This window comes from Rousettus aegyptiacus, unplaced genomic scaffold, assembly GCF_014176215.1.
Source record: "Rousettus aegyptiacus isolate mRouAeg1 unplaced genomic scaffold, mRouAeg1.p scaffold_m13_p_3, whole genome shotgun sequence".
NCBI classification, from domain to species: domain Eukaryota; kingdom Metazoa; phylum Chordata; class Mammalia; order Chiroptera; family Pteropodidae; genus Rousettus; species Rousettus aegyptiacus.
Genome location: NW_023416306.1, coordinates 12,233,605 through 12,238,831, shown reverse-complemented (window position 1 = coordinate 12,238,831; position 5,227 = coordinate 12,233,605). Strand labels below are relative to the sequence as shown.

Sequence of the window (5,227 nt, the reverse complement as noted above, 5' to 3'; positions counted from 1 at the left end):
AAACTCACATGACCCCCTGAGGTCTGCCTGGCTGGCACCCCCTCTGCAACCTCACTTTTCCCCTCCCCCTTATTCAGCCCATTGCAGCCACCCCGATGTGGCTGTCTTTCTAATGCCGGTCACTTCCAACCCGGGGTCTTTCACTTGCTGTGTTTCCTGCTCGGAGCATTCTCGCCCCAGAATTTTGCCTGGCTGGCTCCTTCTCATCACCTAGGGACCAAGTTGAGCATCATCTTTCTAAAGGGAACCTCTCTGTCCACCCTAGGCACTTTCAGTCTAATCAATTGGCCTCGAGCACTAATCGATACTTGAAACTACTTTACAAATTAAGTACTGGTTGTAGTGGTTGATGTCCCTTCTCCTGCAAGTGTTGGCCCTGTTGACAGTAGGACTGTCCCTGCTGGTTCACTACCTACTGTATCTGCAGTGCCTAGAACTGGGGTTGGCCCATAGCAGACACTCAATAAATACTTGCAGGCTGACCCACTCAGAGGTAAGGCATTACTATCTTCATTTTACAAACAAGTGAGGTTTTCACTTTTTCTTTTTTTTTTTTTTGTCTAGGAGCTCATAGAATGTCACACAGCTAGAAAGGGACATGGCCAAAGTCGGGAAAATTTTGTTTGCTTCTCAAAGTCTTCTTTCTTAGCACTACACTGCCTGATGCTAGAGAGTGGTGGCTAAGTGCATTATCTTTGCCTCTCTACAATTCCTTTCAGTATTAAAATTCCATTTTCTTCTAAGTGTACTTTTGCAAAGGCCATTATAAGGTCATCTAGCATCTAATCTTTCTTAACTTTGGACCAAAGAGAGTTCTCTAGGACTTTCTCAGCTGTAAAAAAGAAAAAAAAGATAATACCTGCCCAGGAGACTTTAAAGACAGGCCTGGCAAGGTGTCAGGCACACAGTAGGGATTCACTGAATGCTAGCTTCCGTCCTCCCTGAGGCTGTTTGCTTATTCCACAAATATCTGTAGAGCGATGTTCCATGCTCGGGGATTACAAAGGTGAACTGGAATAGGGCTGTGTCCTCTAGAAACGTAAATCCTCGTAGGGGACAGAAAGCATTTACTTAAATCATTGTGAGTAAACCGTTCTTTAACACGAGGTAGGAAATGTGAGGTGCTTGGACATTGGAGTCCAACAGACCTGGGTTCAATTCTTAGTCCCTTCTGACCAGCCATGATGTTCAGGAAGGTATTCAACCTCTCTGAGGCCCGTTTTCTTTGTCAAATGGAGTCAACACCTAGACTCTGTATTGTTTACAGGAATTAAAGTAGTAGATACACATGCAATATATAGCAAGTGGCCAATAAATGAAAACTGTTAGGATTGTGTTAGTTGACATTTACTGAGCACTTACTATGCACTAGGCATGTTCCAGGAGGGAGCAAAGAAAGCTGAATTCCACCTGCGTGGTGCAGCCAGGCTTGGGGGGTGGAGGGGGGAGCAGGGGGGTGGTACAGCTCCCGAGTTCTCCTTAGCTCCAGCCTGTGCCCTCAACAATACAACCGGCAGAGGCTGGAAGGTTTGACCTCTCCCACCCCCAAAGTCTGGCAAGACTGAGGTGTAATGTTTGAAAATTGCCCAGTAAAGCGTGAGAGCAAACTGGGCAGAATGCTAAAAGACCGGAACACATAAAATTTAAAAACAGCCTCTGACCGTGCAGAAATCAAGGAAAGATTTTTGCAAAGACAACTTTGTTTCCAGCCAAACGGAGTTTTAATGCACCTGGTAATTTAGCACATCTGCTCTCCTTCTCCTGAAATAAAATCACTTTACCCTGGGCAGAAAATAAAACGAAGCTGGAACCAGGTCCTCGGTTATGAGAGCATTTTGCCACCTCAGCTGTGTGGGTGAGGAGTGACAGAGGGACAGAAGTAAGTCAAGGGAGGTATGGAGGGAGGTGCTTTGGGGTACACAGAGTCATTCTTGGCCCATGTCAGGAGGAGACCCTTGGAAGCTGAGCTTCCCAGAGGGGGAAGGGAGGAATTGGGGGTCCGAGGACACACGGAGAGCTCAGTTGCTTTGTAGATCTTGAGAACCAGAAGAAACCCTGAGTTACGTTGTGGGAGCGGACCACAGGGAAAGCATGGACCCTGGAGTTGGACGGGCCGAGGTCCGAACCCCAACCCTGCGGCTTCCTGCCTGTGTGACTCTGGGTAAGTCCTTCTGCCTCACTGAGTTTCATTCTTCTGTGAAACAGAGATAAGAATATCTGCCTGGTGGGGTTACAAGAAGTCAAGTCCCACACCATCAGCCAGAGACACAGTGTCAGGCACAAAGCACGAACTCGACCAGTGTCCCCGTAACCTCCCTGTCTATCCCGGCCTGTCACAGTGTCACGCAGGTCCCCCTTTAGGAATGAAGAAGTTTCTCCTCAGCTGGCAGTTCTTTCTGGAAATTGCCCTCTGCTGAAGAGAGCTTGCCTTGCCTCAGGTCGCGCCCCACTTCCCAGGGGCCGTCCGCACCCAGGGACTGGTCAGTGTTAGGGACGGAAGGCCCACTGCCCTCACTGCCATGCTTACCCACACAGCTCTCAAGGGTCAGCCCGGATGCACAGTGCTCTGCGGCTTGGCGACAGCTTTTGTGGAGATGGCACAGTATGGCTTCTCCCTTTGCCCATTCCTGCTTCCTTCCGAAGAGTGTTCCCTCACAAACCTCCTGCCCGCTCATCTCTGTCCAAGAATCTGCTTCCCGCGATGTGGTCCTCATCCCTTCCGGTCGCCAGTGCAGTCCCATGAAGAATCCTCAGCCTGCTGGTTACGCGCCACTAACGAGCGATGGGAATGTTGTCCAGAGACCTGCAGAGTGTAGGACACATTATTGAACCAATGATCATAGCTGGAGTCAGGGGCTCGCGGTGGGTGGAGCGAAACACATGCTTCTTTCCAGAATGCGTCTATTTGTCTAAGTCAATATATCTATTAATCACTCACATTTATTGACCACCTATCACAGGTTGGGTTCTTATTTAATATGAACTCCAACCCTAGCAGGCAGGTACCATCATCTCCTTTTAGAGATAAAAAATAAAAAACTGAGCCACAGAGAGGATGCGTGACCTGTCCAACGTCACAGAGCTAGTGTGTGGTAGAGGTAGGTCTCGAACCCAAGAAGTCTGGCCCCACAGCCCACATTCGCAAGCACTACCCTACTTTCGGACACTGTCCTTTGGGCTGAGGGAGGAAGCAATTGGCATGGACAGAGCCCATCGCACCCTTGGGCAGGTTGGAACCCCCATGGGGAGGGGCCGACCCCACCACCGTATGAGCCGTTCTCCAGAGGAACTGAATGAAATGGGGCACAAGAGCATTGTTCTGGGGTCAGGTGACAAGATGAGACAAAGAACTAAGGAGCAGGTGTACCTGACCTGCAGATGTGGAAGGCAGACTGGGAGGCACTGGAAGGCAGCATCCTTAGTAAGAACCTAGAGATTTCACTACAGAAATGGCGGTGATGCCCAGGGGCCAAGGGTGAAACACACAGACTTCAAAAAGATGTTGGGGACACCCCAGATGCAAGGTCTCCTCTAAACTAGGGAAGATGTATGTCTGGGCTGAAGACCTGATAGCTCATCAGTGAGGGCTTAAAGCTATGAAGATGCCAATATTGGAGAGAACGTGGCAATGAGCAAACCCACAGTTTGGGAAGACTTGGATATAAGGGCTTCAAAATGTTCCCGTTGTGCAGATGAAGGCTTTGGGGTTCAGATTGGTAAGGTAATCTGCCCGGGGTCATACAATAGCCACCTCCACAGCCCAGCTCGCCATCTGAAGGGCTCAAAATCACCTCATTTCCTCTTCTGGCAAGGAGCCTGGCCTGCAATCCTGAGTCACACGGGACTTGCCTGTCCTCACGGTTCCCAAAATCCAAGAGGAAACCCTGAAAAATAGTGGGAACACACCTCACCTCTGAGTTAAATCTTTTTTTTCTCAGCCATCTATTTTCTTTCAGCCTCTAGTGTTGGCTTGCTAATAAAATATCAAGCAAAATAAGTAAATTTCATCACGAACAATTGAAAGAGTAGCAGTTAAGCTGCAGGAAACCTGAGTTCTGATCCTGGTTCTTTATCTCCCCTCTAAGACCCTGAGAACCATCCTTCCCCTCTCCAGTCTATACTATAGGGGACCCGGTAACAAAACAGCTGGCTTGTCCTGGATCATCTGTAAAGATCATTTGGAACACCTTGTAAATTCAGATTTATTTATACTATGGTATAAATGACTGCTAACAGCTGAAAAACTCAATCTCCATCTGGAGAACTGTAACTTAATCAAAGACCAAGCTCTTGAGTTGAAGCAAAACTAGAGATAGGCTACTCTTGGGGCAGCCTTTTAGCAGAACAAGTCCTGGTCATCAGGCTCCTTTGAGTGACAGAGAAAAGAAGCTAACATTCATTGGGCAACTTATGGACGTTTTCATTAGAAAACCGCTAACCTCACAATATCATAAGGTGGCGACCACCCCATTTTCAGACAAGGAGACCGAGGCTCAGAGGTGTGAAGGAACTCGGTCGAAGTTCCCCAACGACCAAGTATGAGACATGAGTTGGCTCCATCGCAGCTCACTGTCTCCTGCCTCCCATCCAGCCCATCCGCCCCATGGGAAAGACGGTTAATGGAGACCACCTGCCATCTCCACTCTCCAGCCTAGAAAGATCTTTTGTCTCGTTTGCATTGATTTTCATGTGTCTGTTTGCTCTTGATGCATTTGCAGAACCTGAGATCCCAGCTGCCAAGAAGGCAGATGAAAAGGGAGGTCGGAGAATGAGAAGGCGGACTCCTCTCCGCAGCTCCCGGCGATGACAACATTTCCTGCCGTCTCCACTCTCTTGTTTGTTGCCTCCTTAATGCCTCCATGGTAATGTGCCAGCCGCATCTCCAGCCCGTCGTTTTTCAAAACCCTGGTTGGTGATGGCTCCTGAAGGCGACCACGGAAATTAGTAGATTCTGAGATATTCATTTGCAGCCCTCCTGCCCAAGTGCAATAGCCTCTTAACCAATCTTGCCTGCGGCCCCTCCCAGCACAGCCTAGAGGATGCTACAGTATGCAACGCCCTCGAGCACAGCCTGAAAATCTTCAGTGGTCCCTTATTGTTCTTCAGAAGAAATTCCCCATGCTGTCCTTGGTTCAGCCACAAACTGGCTGTCAAATCTAAGATCCCACTGCCTCCTTTACCCTGCTTCTCAGGAATGAGGGCCTCTTTTGTTTGCTATAAAGGGGCA

At 48.8% G+C, this 5,227-nt stretch overlaps 1 long non-coding RNA gene across 1 annotated transcript; it reads right to left on the bottom strand.

Annotated features, from left to right (window-relative positions):
- Nucleotides 1-1,635: 1,635 nt before the first annotated feature.
- LOC118600371 lies at nucleotides 1,636-4,964 on the bottom strand. Its single transcript, XR_004949973.1, has 3 exons — nucleotides 4,631-4,964; nucleotides 3,792-3,884; nucleotides 1,636-2,803 (listed from the first exon to the last, which is right to left on the bottom strand). It is a non-coding gene; the product is annotated as an uncharacterized LOC118600371 (long non-coding RNA).
- Nucleotides 4,965-5,227: the final 263 nt, after the last annotated feature.